General features: G+C 38.0%; 1 long non-coding RNA gene across 4 annotated transcripts; it reads right to left on the bottom strand.

Moving 5' to 3' along the window:
• Positions 1-1,250: 1,250 nt before the first annotated feature.
• LOC112986805 (uncharacterized) lies at positions 1,251-12,336 on the bottom strand. 4 transcript variants are annotated; one of them, XR_003260115.2, is made up of 5 exons: positions 12,207-12,336; positions 6,458-6,538; positions 3,359-3,502; positions 2,239-2,280; positions 1,251-1,443 (listed from the first exon to the last, which is right to left on the bottom strand). It is a non-coding gene; the product is annotated as an uncharacterized LOC112986805 (long non-coding RNA). The 4 variants fall into 4 exon arrangements; XR_003260113.2 differs by having other exon boundaries at positions 1,251-2,280; XR_003260116.2 differs by having other exon boundaries at positions 1,251-2,280; positions 12,197-12,322.
• Positions 12,337-17,170: the final 4,834 nt, after the last annotated feature.

Genomic DNA, 17,170 nt, shown 5'->3' with positions numbered 1-17,170 from the left:
CCAGGGAAATGTGAAGAAATCATTAACCAATCAGTGTAGAAGAGGAAGGAAGTCACAAATATGGCAATAAGAGGAAGGAAGTCACAAATATGGCAAATTTGATTGTATAAATGCTACCTGAAAAGTTGGGGGGGTGTGCTTGATTTGTGGGAGACCACCAAGCACCCAGGCTTGCGCAACTCTGAAATAAATAAATAAATGTCTCTCCTGAGTGTGTAATTATTGGCTCATTGCACACCGGGCAACGAATCCGCTTTTCGGACAACAAAACCACAAGCTAGTGTGCCAATTTCTTGGTAACCCACAGAAACAATCGCTTGAATTTTTAAAAATTCATAATTTCTCATTTTAATCAAAATAGTTTCTCCCCTTCAGAATTACTGAGCAGTACATGCATGCTTTTTATCCAGTTGTGTACATATTGCTCATGGTTAACTTTCAGATGCTAGGACCCATCACTGAAATTTCTGAAGATCTGTTAGCAGCAGCTGCAGACCTAGATATCTGCTTGAGTGTCTGTCTGGCTTATAGTCAGTGATGATTTCTAATTGGTCCTAAAATGCTTTTCCCTTTTCTGTGTTTGCATAGGCAGCATCTGGATGGATGTGCAGTCTGTTCCTTTGAAAGCTGCCTTGTTCTAAAATGGTAACTTTCCATGTGGTTGAGGTAGTATTCTAGGAACTAATAACTATGATAGCTACTGCTGCATGTTGCTTTTTGTATCTGCTGTTATTGAATAAATTAAATACAAAACTACATCACTTTAGTTCTCAGAGACTGTGACATTTTTCTTGCTTTTGAAGAAAGCTGGAGCAAATTAATTAGACCAGCAATTTTGTTTAGCTGTAAGGATTATTTGAGAGTATAATGTGAAAAGCTACTGTCTCTAGAACATTCAGGTTAAAATCAGATCAGTGAAGTGAAAGACAACACATGCAGATCCATTTCAGGTCAAACTGTCTCCTGCCACCTCTTCTTTTATTATCTCTGTTTTTTAAGCATTTCTTTCTCCACTGCTATTTGACGAGGCGGGATTTATCCCACATCTCAAGAAAAATGTAACCATTTTGTTCTACTATTCCTTTGGCGCTCAGCTCTGCAAGGCAGGGATTCTGTCCTTAGATAGTACTTACCAGAGCAGCATCCTGCTTCATGATAACAGCTCAGAGGTGCTACGGTCATATGAGTACTAAATGTTATTTTTCTTCTAGTCTGACTGACATAAGAACAAACACCAGCATCTCAAGTGTTTTAATAAATCTCTTTATTGATATCTGGTGCATATACTATAAACAATGTGGTACATTATTAACAGCAACAACAACATGGCTTAAGTACAGATAAAGTTAAATACAGGGAACAGTTCTTAGAAATATTTGCTGTACAGGACTCAAGGACTGCAAATCGTTGATATCAGCCTGCCCCAAAGGAGTTAGAGTATATCTGAGGAGAAATTAAAACCATATAAAATCAAACACCAAAACAATAACTAAAATCAAATGCATTTGAACCTGAGGTTCTGGCAGAGGACTCTGATTTAACTGAAGCTACACCATTTGGAAACATAAGATAGCACAGAATGAATTACTGCCCCAAGACAGAAACAACATATTATGGCTCTGTGAAATACTGTTCTGGACAAGTAGAATAGAATTTTTTTGTTCAAGCTAATGAGGGAACAAGACTGAAACTTCTCTACTAATCTAATACAGTTTTCCTGTGCTGTCAATACCTCTCTTTCATACAAATCCCACCAAGGGCTGTCAGGATAGGAAAACTCACATCTAGATCAGGATGTCATAAAAAACATCCAGTGCAACCTTTCCCATTCCCTGTTCTATCCCTGCATTTTTGCCTTTGAGCATATTGAAATCTAAAAGCTTGTGTACATGGCAAATTTTTGCAAAATCAAGTCAGATGTGAATTACAAGTGATGTCTCAAATTGGCCCATCTGGACATTTGCTCTGCCTAGACAAGCCTCAAATCCAACTTTTAATTCAGCAACTTGAGGCCATGCCTTGTCACAAGCACTGATATCATTGAATGGCTGCTGGTATTATGGGTCTAATCAAATTCAGAATAAAAGTAATAAGATATATTTTATCCATATATGGGGAGGTTGAAGGTTTCATGAAACTCCTGGTAGAAGTAACTGAAGTGTGATCAGACTGACAGCATGTCTTCTTTCATAAAAGTCTCTTCAGAGAAAATAATATAAAAGTAAACAAGTATTATACCATGTTTTGTTGAAGGAGCAGAGCCTTCTCAAGCTGACTTTTCTGGAAATAAAAAAGACAGAAGCTCTTAGAAGTTGAATATCTTTTTGAAATTCAGCATGCTGTAAGTGTCCTCTGGAGCAAAGGGAGGGCAGCTACGTGCCATGAGGGCCATGGCACAACGTGTCATGCTTTGGGATGAGGCGTGCTGCTGCAAACAAAAATCGTGAGCTGCTGCCCTCCTGCTGTGACTTGCCCTTGCCTTCTTAGTGACTGGACATTGGTTTGACACAGGATCCACTGTGGTGTCTTCAGCATGGCAAGAGACAACTGCCAGGGAGAGTAAGCCTGGGAAGTAATTAAACACACTCTGTTGCTCTGCAAGAAATTAATCTTTGTCTTCATACAGGGTGTACGTTGCATGCACTGTCCTTTGAAAATGTCCAGTGCTGTCTGGTGATTCCCAGAAAGCTCCAGCATGAGATAGACACAGATACAGCATTTTTTCTTTTCTCCCCACAAATCCCAACTGCTCTGAAAGGCATAACATGGAACTGGCATTACCTTTCTGAAGCAACCCCTAAAGAACTCTGCTGGCACTAGATGTGGAAGGGAAGGTTTTCTGAAGAGGGTTACCCACTGCTGTTCCCAGTCAGAAGCAGGCAATTGTTCTCCTGCTTTCCTTTAAATCTCAAATTGATCAACGTGATTTGTTTGCCCTAGTGTTACTTCACCAAGTCATCATTAATCCTAGTCTTGACAGTAGTTAGGGAAATCACCTCCAGCTGCACTCAGCCATATTTTTGTTTCATTTTGTGGAAAGCTTATGGAGTTAATTCACAACACAGCTGGGAAGCACCTAAAATTAAGTGAAGTTTCCTAGTCTCAGAGTAAAAGCAGCAGAATCCAATACTTGGTGTGACTGGCAGTTCCACCAAAGCTCTTGGGTATTAAAATGTGCTTAATTATATACAGTATGCATCATCAGCAGAGAGCTAGATGTTATCTAGTGTGATTGTGAATTGCTGGCTGGTTGAATTTATGACAGGGACAGGCACTTTAATGTTTGGATTGGGACACTTCCTTTACCTCTTCTTATAAATGTTGAATGAAAATATAAATATGGATAAAAATGGTTTACCCTGTATGTCAGCTGGACTGCACCATTCACCTCAGAGATGATGACATTTCACAGCTAAGAGGATCACAGTGATGAGCAGAATCACTGCGGTGAAGTACAGCGCAATAGCAACGTAACACCAGTGTGAATTCTCAGAGCAGACCACTGCCAAAGAGAAAAGGACGAGGAGTTTCAGAACAGACAAAAGCAAGGGAAGTTTTGTTTTGAGTTGTGTTTTATTCCCAGGAAAACTGCCTTTCTAACTGGTATACTAAATCATTCTTGCTAAGTCCTCAACAGGAGTGTGTTACTATATATGCTATAGATCTAGTACTCATGGAGAGTGAAGAGAAGTTTATGAGGAAATCCTCAGTGTGCTGAAGATTCAACTGAAAACATACTGTTTTTTGGGTTTTTTTTTTTTTTTTTTTTTTTTTTTTTTTTTTTGCTAACTCTGTAGAAACTAAATCTTCCTTTGGAAATTGTTGTCTTAATCAAGAAACAAAAATTTGAAAACTGGAAAACATGGGGTCCTAGCATTTTATTAAGTAAAAAGAAAAAACATTTTATATATATGTATATGTATGTATATGTAATTCACATTCTCATGGTCAGAAGAACACATTTCCTGACCAGTTCTAGTTCTATCATCATAGCTGTTGAGACGGTGTCTAAAAATGTGATTTCTCGCTTTTTGAGGCTGTGCACAGCTTTGCCAGCACTGATCACTTTGCTCTGGAATAGCCCCTGCAATCCTGATCCTGAGCTCCCCTGGAAGAATGACATGTAGGGGTGACGGCATCATGGGTTGTTACTGTAAAGTTACACAATTGAAGACCCACAGGGAAATCTCACAGTCCACATTCAGGCTTTTAAAAAAAGTTTTCATAGGTAATTTGGAATTTCTAGACCATTTTTTCAAGTAGGCTCTTATAATCCTTGTTAAGCATAACAAAGAAATGCATGTATAATTAGCTGTTAAATCTACACCTCTATCTTTCTGCTTTAACTGAAACCCTGAGATCTGTATGTGTGTATTCTTTCAAAACCCATTCCTTCCTACTTCCTAGCCTGATATTTATGAATAAAAAAAAATCTAAAACAGAATTAGAACAAGCATCAGCCCTGCGTGTTTTTTAAAGACATTTCAGTGAAAAACATGAACATGTTCTTAGAACAAAATTCTGAAAACCTCAAAATATGGATAGTCTAGGCAGAACTGGAGAAAGGAAGGAGTGAAGATGGGACTGAAGCATGAAAAGGCAGTTAATATACTGGAGGGCTAATAATGGTATATCAAAACCATACATTGCATTACTGATGAGACTTTTCATGTTGTGGTCCAATCTCAATTTCACTGTTATAAAATCAGAGGGAACTTAAATGAAGCCAGTACATTGTTTTTACCTTTATAACAGCAGAATTGAGATCTGCATTTGATCCACTCTTTTCTGCCTGACTGTGCCATATTTAATCAGACACATCATCTGAAACTTTTGGTTTCTCTTTCCTTGTGAGGCAAAATTAACTCAACAGTGGAAACAATGTTTGTTCTCACTTAGCATTTTCTGCAGCTAACATTTTTTTCCTAAAAATATCTCAAATGCTTTTCTGCATTGCATGAAGTCTTTATAGAAGTTTATACTTTCTTTCCTTCTCTTCTTCATTTTCACCACCTACAAGTACATGAGATTTAAAACTCATATCCAATATATTATTTCACTTTGCAAATCTAAATTTACTTTCAAAGCTGGCTACACTTTTTGAAAAAATAACTTAGCATATTTTAAAATATTCATTTCACAAAAAGATGAGACACAAGTACTTGAGTAACACAAGTTAATTCTTCAAAACCTAATTTTTGCTCCCTAGCTATCACTTTATGTTTTATAAAAACAACTCAATTTATGTGCTTTGAATACTATTACTGAACTGTTCATTCACTTTAAATGCATTTGGAATTGGAAACTGTGGCTAAAATGAAGAGTTGAGTTCCCAAGTGCCTCCACTGCAAAATAAATTTTAACTGTGTGTTCCAGGTACCCCCTCAGGAGGGGAAATAGGGAGAAGTGGATCAGGATCATCAGCAGAAAAGAAGGAAAGTGAAACTCTCCTCTACCCTGGAAAAGTGGGCTATCTATTTGGCTGCTGATAGGTGGGGAGTTGCTGTGTTTTGTGCAGATCTACCCACTACAGGAATGGATTGGCAGTTTGCTTCATTTTCCTTCAGGTCCTGGTCCTCCAGTGAGCCATACTGCATGCCCCATGCATATCTGTTTTCCCTGGGATCCTTCTGGGGTGGACTAATTGTTCCTTCCCAGAAGAAACTGGGTCATATTTCTCAGAACTATTCCCTTCAAATGGTGAAGACACAGTTGATAGCAAATGTCACTCCCTCTGTCCAGAAAAAAACTTCCAACATTATCCCAGATGGAAATTCCCATGGTCCCACACACTTTTTTTCATGTTCCTAAGAGCATATTGTAATGTCTTCTGTGCCATGCTATAAAAAAGCTACTGTGGCAAGGTGCAACACAGTCTTGTACTTTCAGGCATTTCTGTACCAAAAAGCCACAACCAAAAAAGTCTCAAGGGGCCCAGAGGAAATAAGGGGCCAAGGGCTCTGCCATGCAGATGCAGCCAGTTTGCTCCATGGATTGCTGGCACTGACCATTGTGGACACAAACCAGTTTGCACCAACTGGCCAGGGTACCACCATTTACCCCAAGATGCAATCCATACAAATAACACAGACATGACCCAAAGGCCCCTTGGCTGAGTTCGGAAGGCAACCTAAGGCAGACAGTGCTGATGCTGTGAACCCTGGCAGGCTGACCTGTTGGTCAGGGACAAAACATTCAGCTCAATGAAAACCTTGGAGACTCTAACTGTACCTGCTAACTCAGAAAACATCACCAGCAGGCTCCAGGCATCTCAGGGATAATCAGTAGCTGGGAAAGGTTTTGAAGATCTTCTAATTTGCCTGAATCATATCTGCATCTCTTTGTGCACCTAGCCCTAAGCATCTCTTCCATTATCTGTAAATAGATAATTATGATGGTATACAAAGAGAATAAAATATAGTAAGAAAGTTAAAAGTTTTCAGAGGTATTACAATACCTGTATGTGTAGTCTTGGGTGTATTGTCAGACGTGTCAGATTTCCATTTCACTTTCACCTCAGCGTATGTCGTCCTATCACCTACAGAGACAAAAAGTGCTGCAATTAGAGAAACTACCAAAGGATAGCCCTCACAGGTACTGAACTGCCACAGTTCTCACTGGATCAAGCACCCTGTCAGATCAGAAAATCTCAGAGAAAACTCTCTGAGAAAATGAGAACAAGAATACGTGAGAGAGGTTGTTTGGTTTTTTTTTTTTCTCATAAGACATCTATGCCACTGAATGATTTTTTTTGCCAAAAATAAATTACTGCAAGAGTGCATTATCAGAGCTCATGCAGGCAATTGCCCCACCATGCAGTTTTCCAAACAAATACAAAAATGTTATTCACCTATTAAATTTTAGAAAATTAAAAAAGAAACTGTAGAAACAGTTCAGCACTATTATCACACACTAAACTACTCTATGCAAGTAATATAGTACTATTAATTCTTTTTTAATCTTATTATTCCATATCTTTTACCTACTTATATAAATTCTGACAGTTTTTAAGCAAATCAAAGGCAATTTTGTTGGCTAGATTCAAATTTTTCTATGTATTTCTCAAGAAACTTGTTTCTTTCAGGTGCATTCAGATCTTTCACATGGGTTCTAAGCATGCCTGTTTTCGGCTGTTTCTTCTTGCACAAAGAGAAGCAGTTCCTACTGGCACAAAGCTATGTTATACTGTGTATGCATTGAGTAAAGACAAGCTGTTTTTCAAACACATATGGACTAGACATCATTTCTAGCCATTCAGAGTAGAACTTCAAATGTACAACATCATGCAAAACATAAACATACTATTATCATGTCATCTACGAATTTTTTTTCCTCAGGAGCATTCTTCCAAGTATTTAAATGAAGTTTTTATCAATTACTAATAGGGACCACTGCAGACAAAGCACAGATGTTCAGCACAATCCATGAATTCAACTTCTTCCACAGAAAGGGGAAAGGGAAGCCTGACTGCAGTTAATTCTCAGCCAGAACAGTTGAAAAGCAGCTTTTTCTGTTCTTAATCACGGAAGACAGAAACTTGGAGAAAGAAGACTTTCAATAGACTCATCTGAGTCTTTACTACTTTGCTAATTTATGACCTTTCTCATTTGCCAGCAGAAGAGACCCCCTCCTTTCTTACATCAGTGCCCATGATACTTGCTTTCCTTCGTGCAAAGGCATTTGCAAGAAAGCATTTGAAGCTTTCTGTACTTGCTGCAGAACGAGCATGACCATTTGAGTTGCAGCAGCCATCTCCACTGAGAAGCTGAGACATCCTCTTCTCTTGCCTTGAAAATCACCATTATGCAAACCAAGGAAGTGAAGCAGATGTTTCTTTTATTACAAACTTTTACCCTATTTGTTGCAATGAGGTATTGAAGCCACAGGGAACAATTCATTTTCCTCCAGTCGCTGCTTTCTTCTCTTGTTTCTTCCAAGTGGTGTTTCTCGTGCTCCTTGCTGACTTTTTTCCAGTTTGTCAGCTGCTCAACTGATCATCAGGATAAACGTCTCCCCGGTGCATCCTTGTTCTAAGATATCTGGTTTTTAGGATTTATTTTGTAAAATACTCCTGGATCCTTGTACTTCATCAGACTGTCATTGGCAAATGTCATAAATAAGTCTGTCAAATACTTGTGCCTCAGAACATGTGGTCAGTCCTTTCAAAAACTATGTAGCATCTCCAGACTACTTGGAGATATTGGCCCATATAGATATACAAAACTGAGACATAGCTGCACTAAAAGAACTGCCTTGAGACAGAGAACATCCAGGCAAAATAAATCATACCTTTTCTGTTACTGGGGGACATGGCCTCCACATGCAAAAGTATTGCCCCTTGTTATGCATTGAGCTTGTGGCAGGCACTTCAGCATCTTCTGTGACACTCTCACATTAGGCTTTCAAACATGGCAGAGGACACAGGAGCTGCTGGAAATGTCCCTGTTCCTTATCTAAAGGTCAATCAGTAAAAATCAGTTGCCCTGGTAACCACTAGCATAGTTGTGACACTCGTGGTTGCCACTATTAAAAAGATGTTTTCAGCCTGTTTTACAAGATTTTCAGGCCCAATGAACAATATTGAAAATGTCAGGGTAGGTTCCCCCAGAGGCATGGGATTGCCTGACAGACCCTACATTCCCCTCCCTTACCTCTGGCCTCTCAGGCTAAATAGGGAAGAATTCCAGTCTACTATGTTATCTTGGGTGTTTGATCACCTGGGTGGGTTTACTAACAATAATGCAAATTGGGCTGGAAAAGAATTTGGCAATAGGATTTTCAGCAGCAGCTGTTCATTTTCCCAGGAAAGAGGGTGATTTGCTCAGATTGCTTTGCATTAATACTAAGAACCTAATCACTGCTTTCCTTGTCTTAGGAGGCCTCGCCTACACTTCACTGTTATCCTGAAAGCTTAAACTGGGCGTCTCCATAACAGAAGAGATCTGTTTCACTATCACTGTAAAAGCAGTGTATCCTTCAGAGATTGTAAGTTCAGTAACAAGTGCTAGAAGTGGTAGATGCTCAAGGAAGGCAAAGATGATCTTTTGATACCTGATTTCTATTTCCATTATGTTGTCTAGCTACATCATGTACACATTGCTTTCAGATGCACACACTTAAACATGTGCCCAGAAGACATCTCACTGCCTGGAGGGTCTCTGCAGGTCTATTGGCCCAATGCTTCTTTGCATTATTATAAAATCAGAAGAGCTGACAAGAAAGAGTATAAATAGGAAGGTGACTGCAGATGTAATAAGGTAGGGGACTGCCATATGACACATTTTCTCCTCCATCTTGCGGTATTAAATCCACACATTAAATGTCAGAGTACAAGGCAGAGGAAAGGTGGAGAGTTACAGGACAAGCGTGACTGACCCTGGTAGCTTTCTGTAGGTGTGGCAGTGGAAGGAAGGAAGGAAGGAAGGAAGAAGGTGTATTTTTATATCAACTGGAACACACTGGTTTGAAGGTTGTCTTCTTTGCATATTTTGCTTCATTTCACAGGAGTTATTTCCATCAAATTTGCTTGTTGGTAGCGTATGAAATAAAGTGGCTTTTCTTAAGAGAGAAAGCAAATGGATTTTTCTCTGAAATGCTATGGGGAAGAAGAGGAAATGCAAACATAAGCAATATGAAATGTAGGACAAGTCCAGCAACTTGGAGATTAAAAGGTCTAGCCAGCACATGTGAGAACTCAGGGAAACAGTGGAGGCAAGGAAGGGGACTGAAAAGAGAGGAGAAGAAGGTGCAGACTAGCAAGGAGACAGGCATAGTGGCCATGGGAAGCAGACAAAGTGTAGAGCTGTATCATGAGACAAGACAGCACAAACTTTGAAGTCCATTGCTCAAAAAATGTTCAGATACAGGGCAGTGTGAATCTCTTTTCTTTGCTAGTGTAAGCTGTTATTCCTGTCTCACAGGAGCAACTTTGACCTTTTCCAAGCCTTGATGTATCAATGATTTAATGTAAAATATGTGTGGAGCAAGACAACAACTACGTCTTTTGAGCTTTGTCAGGCAGGTGTGTGCTAGCTAACTTAGCTGCTCTGAACTTAAATTTATTGTAGCATGACAAATGCCAAGCTTTTATCTAAAGAAAAACAACCTCTTAAGAGTTCCAGAGATCCTGAGGTTTTCCTTGGACTTATGAAAAACGCTGAATCTAAACAAATTTTAGTATGGAGCACAATCAAATCCCTATCACATTGAATGCAATTATATATTTCTCACACAGAAAGCATGAGTCAGAACAGTGAACAGTGTTTGCCTGGCAGAAGATTAGGATCACAGTTTTCCAAATTAGTGTTCAAAATTAAAAAGCACTTAAACACAAGTTTAAATTGAAAATAGAGATTATAACAATATAAAATGCATATGCATACACATAAGGACATGAAAGAAAAATAATGATTATGTAGGTTAGGGTTTTTTTTTTCAATGTATCTCACTAGGATGCATTTGATGATATTAATGGATGGCAAATTCAAGACTGATTTAAAATACTTCATGCAGTATGTTAGGATAAGCCTGTAGAAGTCATTGCTTTAGGGTCTTATTGAAGTAAAGAGTTTATCGGGACACTAAAAGGATCAACATTCATAGGAGTGACAAGAATATTGGGAGTTGCAATGGAAAATATTTTTCAAAAAAATATGAAAGGTCAAATGCTCTACAATCATACTCTAAAGCATAAGAAGAACATGTCTGAAATTTGGTTATTTAATTGGTCTCATAATTGGCCATCAATTTTTTTTTTTTTTTTTTTTGGCATTGTCTTTTCAAGCACCTAGTACTGGCAACTCTTCAAAGTAGGATATTGTGTTAAAGGGTTCTCAGGATAACTTAGAACATTAATTTCTAAATGCACCTCACTCAAGTATATTAAAAAGTATGTGAAAACACTTAAAACTACAAACTAATGGTAGCATTAAAATATACCTGGAATTTTGGAGGATAATCTTAGATGAGGAAACAAAAAAAATAGATAGAACAGATTTTTATGCTTTCAGATTTTGAAATATTTTATACAGATGGTTGTACTAGGCATATGTGTACATCTCCAATAAATATTTATAGTGTAATTCTACACTGGGGTACTAAAGATTGTCCTGGCAATGCAATCCTTCTATGGAGATCTGATCACCATCTAAGGGACGGAGTTAATGCGTGATAGATGAAAATATTGTACTGTACAGATGTTTTTAGTAGTCTCCCAGGGAACGAATCTATAAAACTTATTTTTATAGATAAATGTTGCTTTGTTAGCATATTCAGGACACATTTTCCTTTCATAATTGTGGTCTCCAAATAGTATCACTTTAAATAAATTTTCCATGCTTAATTATCTTATAACTAGCAAAGTTCTATTTTTTGACTGGAATATAAAAAATAGAACTTGATGTTTTTGTTTTAAAAGTGTAAATTATTTCCTAGGTATACCCATTAATTGATATATTTTGCATTTTATTTTTTGAAAATATGTGTTTAAAGTAATGTAGTTTTATATTTGAAGACTTGTCAATAGGTCATACACAAATCTTATGACTAACAATTTTCAAAATTATAGAAACTTTCATTGACTCCTGACTTCTGTTTTTCTCAGCATAGTAGTTGGCTCTTCTAAACTTATAGTAGAGAAAGAAAGAGAGAAAGAAAGAGAGAAAGAGAGAAAAACAGAGAGAGAGAGAGAAGGAAAAAAGGAAGAAAGAAAGAAAGAAAAAGAAAGAAAGAAAGAAAGACCGACAGACAAACTGACCTACTGTTTTACAAATTAAAAGTATTTCTGGTATCTAAGAAAATTAATCAAAGCAAAATGTAAATATACTGCAGGAGGAAGAAATCTATACAGTATCTTCACTGCACTGTAACTGCCAATGAGTTTCTAATAATTTGTAATAATATCTTTAATTTCTGATCATTAAGGTATTTCAGAAACAGCACATTTCAGCCATACTGATGAAATAGAATTTGGGATTTGAGAAAACAGTCTTAATATTTGTTAGTGTTTAGTGCTGCTTCTACTAATAAACATGACTTTGCAAGTGGTTAGATTTATAATAGACACAGATAGATACTAATAGTTCTAAAAATGCTTTCAACATGACTTCAACTTCTTACGAATATTTCAATTCAAGAAAGGATGAAAGTTTAAAATTTTGTCATTGAACAAATAAAAAGTGAGTAATATTTAACTGACCATTTTTTACCTTCATCTGAAGTTTGTGAAGTAAAATGCCCTCTCTCTTCTGGTGATACTTCTGCATAAATCACCTCACTTGCCATTTTGAAAAAATGTCTTCAGATCTGCGATCAAAATGTGCTCATTGAAGAAGCAGTACCCGGTATTACATCCCTTCCGGCCTCCCTCCACCCATCACACCACATTAGGTCAAAAGAAATGTTTAGATGTCTGTTAGAGGGAAGGAAACAAAACACTTCATTTTTTTTCAAATGTAAGCTCTCATCTCCTAGTCTTCTATAAACTATTCTTAATCATGAGCCCCTTCTGTTGGTGCGTGTCCTATACAAAGAGCATAACAATGATTTTTATCAACTTGCTGGTAAATTGTGACCTTCAGCCTGCTCGCAATATTCATGTGGAACCTGACCTTGCACATGTGGAGTAACCAGGGCTAGATTACACACTAACCATCATAACGCAGGGGGCATCACTAAGCTCAGAGTTAAATCAGGACTGAACTTGACCCATGAGTGCTCTGCATCTCAGTTATCAAATGTCCTCACTAAACACAGGCAACTCTCTTTTTTTTCCCGCTGGTTGAGGTATTAGTTAAGGTCAAAGTAAATGGAGTTATCATGGTGGGAAGTCAAGATGTTCAGTTCTATGCCCTCTTGAGACCAACCATGAAACCATGGCTTTTTCATCTTGAACCATTAAACTTTTTCAAGGATGGGCTGTCACACTGGGAACAATCCTGCACTGTCAAAGAGGTGCACTGTACTCTTCAGCAGTGTGTGGTGGAGGTAACAATAAAATGACCTGCTTTGTTAGGATTAGTATTTCTTTAGTTTCTCTGCATTAGATTCCAAAGGACCTCCTAAATTAAAATTCCCACTGACTTCTTAGACTCTAAGAAAAAATTTCAATGTCTTAGCCCTGCAAATATTAAATACAATACTTGTTTTCAAATTGTAGCAGTATTCCATTGTCTTATTCATCACGTGTATAGTTTTTTTTTTAGTGTTCAGGGAATATTCGATGGGTTTAATAAACTGAGATCACCTTTGCTGAGGAATAATTTTCTGGTTTAGTTTAGCATGACCTGGTGTCCTTTTGCAGGAGGTTCAGGAGCCAGACTTTATCTGCTAATGGCCTTCAGAATGGGATGATTTTTCTTGAAAATTCAACAGAGCACTTTCATTATACCCTTTCTTTTGTCCACTGTGAGCTCATGAAAAATCTAATCTCTGTGACTTCTGCCACAGTCTTGCAGCTTATCCAATAAGGGCAGATTCCTGAGCAGAGTCCTACATATGCCAGCAGAATTGTGCAGGTGAAAGGATGCAGAGCTCAGAACCTGCAGCTTGCATAGACTCCCAGGCTTGGCATTGAGCTTCTTCCTCCCTTTGAGCCAGTCAGAAGGCTAAACCATGCCAGGCACCTGGGAGGCTCTGTGGTATTCCTTATTCTTCCAGGAATAAGCTTGGAGTGAGGTGATTTGGAGGCCAAGCTCTTTATGCAGCCCATCATACCATGTACTTTGAACAGAAAAAGAAAAAAGTGTGACACGAGTGTACTGACTTTTTTTTCTACTCCAATGATTTGGAGTAAATGTAAAATACTCAGCCATACTGAAAGGCTTACTGAAAACTGTGTAGGAACACATACATTTAACTCATACATACATTAAACACATATTCCTATTTAATGCCATGATAACACAGTGTAAGTTTATAATGTCTTTATGAATGATACTAGAGAACAAGCCATCACCTCCAGGTCAATATATCCAGCCTGGCAGTGTAGGCACACCTACACTGTTCTAGGTTAGTCACTCTGGAGGGAACTGGATGTATTCACAGTGAATATTAGCTGGAATAATTGTTACCACTCTGTTACTGGTCTCCCACAGACCTCTCCATCATGTACCACACAGTCACTACCATGTCATCACGCTCCTTATCTGGATGCACAAGCCCTCAGATTCTGTTTAGCACTCATGGCAAATACTTGCTCTTCAGTCCTGCTTGGGCTATGTAATAGCATGTCATAGCCAAGGACTGCGGTGAGATTCGGTTCATGCAATAGGATGATTGCAGATGAGCTTGCACTAGACATTATGCCATCCTTGAGCAGGCTGTGCTCTGCAGAGAAGGGAGAAATCACTTGCTAAGGGCATTTTCAGTAGCTCTGGCCTCTCATAGCAGCCTGATACAAATCCTGACTCAGAACAGTCTTCCTCTGCAAAAAGGAACCATTCCTTATATGCATTATTCTGTGCACCTGGGATGACCAGGAGTGGAGTGATCACACTCAAGTCATACCCCTGGGAGTCAGTTCCTGCCCTTCAACAGAAGCCCATCACATTGAAGGAGCAGAGACATACTTCCTTCTGGTGTGCTTTACCTAGTCTGTCCTGTGGGAGACATTCAACGATCATTCATCTGACCTGTCAGGATAAGACGATAAGTACCCTGGAGATAGCAGTTTCTCTGTCCTGATTGCAAAATAATTGTAAGTAACCACCTTAGATTTAGACATCTAGCCTTAGGCACCTAAATGAGGAAGCAGAAAATTTCAGGATTAAAGCATCCCTGTCCAAAAGAATATCCACCACTTCGCTTACCAGGCAGGTGATGATTCAGTTGAAAAGGACATTTGCTACCTGACTTTGTAGCCAATATGTATTGAGGTAGATTCTTCACTTCAGGAAAACACATGGGGAACAGATTTGTATTGGCACTTAGGCGCTAAATTGTGCCATGAGTGATAGTGATGTAAGTCCAGACTAACTTCACTAATCTTACTAGCATTCTTCTGGATTTATTTATTGTAGAATCTGAGGCCTCTGAAGACACCTAGGGAAAGGAACAAAGGGTTTCTGAGGGCACAGAAGCCATTGATGTTTGATCGCTGCTTTTCAGCCTGCTTATTATTATATCCCACAGAATAGCCCAATTGCACAGGACTGACTAAATTATTTTTGTCAGTGGATTTGAGGTGAGCATATAAAGATGTATGTATCACTAAAAGGATACTTCATAGGTTTGGGAGAGGCCTTTTGCCCTCTTAAATTAACCATTTACATTTTAATAGCACAAAATAGTCAGTAGATGTCTCTATTGCACCATAAAATATACCAGAAAATATATTCATTTAAACTGAAGAAACTCTTATATTGCCATAAATCTTTTTCTTAAAAGTAGAAGTTGCATAAAATAACCTGACAGAGAGTGTGAAGAAGAAAGAAGCATGGAAGATGAAAAAGGAGCACGTGAGATGGGTATTGGCTACAAACTCACGAGGCGCAGGAGATTTGGAGATGAGCATTCCCTGACCTGCTTGATTTCTTGAGCTTCTGCGTGTGAGCCTACTTTTTCCCAGAACCTGAAGCTCTGGTACTGCTCCTAGCTGAAGGAAGTCCCTTAGTTTAGGTTAAAAGAAACATTTGTCTTTTTTTCTTACGTAGGTAATAGTAGGTAGGTATCCTCCACTGCGGCACAGTAGGCACTAGACAACCTCCGGAAATCCTTTCCCAGCCTTTTATTTTTGTACTGTTTTTAAATGATTTTTTCATGGTTTTGGATTCTTCACTATGAAGAAATGGGAAATAAAACCTCTATTTTCAGGAGGGTGGAGGCCCTGCCATCTCATAATTAGCCACTATTTCCCTAAAAAATGATGTGGATTCCTAAAAAGGGGGCAGGAAAATGTTTTTATTAATGCTTACGGCTATACTGCTTATGAAATACTTTTATCATTGCTTGCTCTTAAGAATGTATTAAAAAATACTGAATAGTTTGTTTTTATATTTACCTAGTTACTTTTCATTGAAAAATGTATAGAGTAATGAAAAATATGAAGAATATCAATTTATTTTCTTCCTATCTCTAGATGCAATTCAGCTGTTAAAAGAGCATGCTGCTGGAAAACCAAGAGTATTAGCCTGTTCGCAGCTTGATTTCTGTCTCACACAAGTATTTAGTGAAATGGCTAAGATTATGTATGGTGCTGGACTGTAACATATTCAGGTAAAAGTAAATCAGAGGCAAAGACAGTGCTGACACATAGACCTTTCTCATTTTAGCGCCTTGCCAACTCCTGGTCATTTCCAGTAACTGCAGCAGAACTCAGGTGTGGGGATGACAATCTGAAGGCTCTCAGTCTTTGTGGGAGACCAGAGGCAAAATATTGTTTCCTTCTGCAGTACAGCCCATTATCAGGAGAAAGCTTCAGGCAAGACTGTATATGGTGACATTATTTCAAATGTTTGAAGATCTTTGTAAGTCTGAGTAGAACAGTCTGGATGTATTACACAGTGTATATCATAAATGGAACTAATATCAAGGAACTGAGTTGCAATTAATAATCAGCTGCCTTCTGCCAGAAAATCATGTTGTATTTTATACACAGCTTTTTAAAAAGAATTTATTTTAAAGGTTTTATGCATTTAAAAACTCAGAACTGCTGTGAAACATCACTAAAAGCAGTGCTACTTCAGAAAAAAATCTTAGGAAAAGGAATTAATCACATTTTGAAATCTCTAGTATTAATAAAATCATTAATACTGTTGTGTTAATCTTATAGAAAATCTTATAGCAGCTTGCTATTATTATTTTTAATAATATTATCAATATTAATATTATGAGAAAGTACTGTCCTGTTTTGTATATGGGCCTGAAAGAACCAGACTGTTGAATTCTGAGCCTTCTCTTGCCCAGCTCTCCTAAACTCATTTGCAAGCTTAGGTAATCTATTTTTGATTGTATAATGTGGAACAAGTATTATACAAATATTAAGATATTAAAAGAGGTACAAATTGTAATTCTACAAAGAATATATTGTTTTAGGGGGTGCTGACACTGTTTCAATCATTTAAATTCTGAATTGTTCAAATAGCTTAGAAGAAAGCACTTAGATAATAATAGTAGGTATTCCATAAATGCCAGGAAAGTGAATTTGGTGAGAAAGACAAGTACTCCTACCTTT

Source organism: Dromaius novaehollandiae, chromosome 1 (genome assembly GCF_036370855.1).
Source record: "Dromaius novaehollandiae isolate bDroNov1 chromosome 1, bDroNov1.hap1, whole genome shotgun sequence".
NCBI classification, from domain to species: Eukaryota; Metazoa; Chordata; class Aves; order Casuariiformes; family Dromaiidae; genus Dromaius; species Dromaius novaehollandiae.
This window is presented reverse-complemented; position numbering and strand designations above follow the sequence as displayed.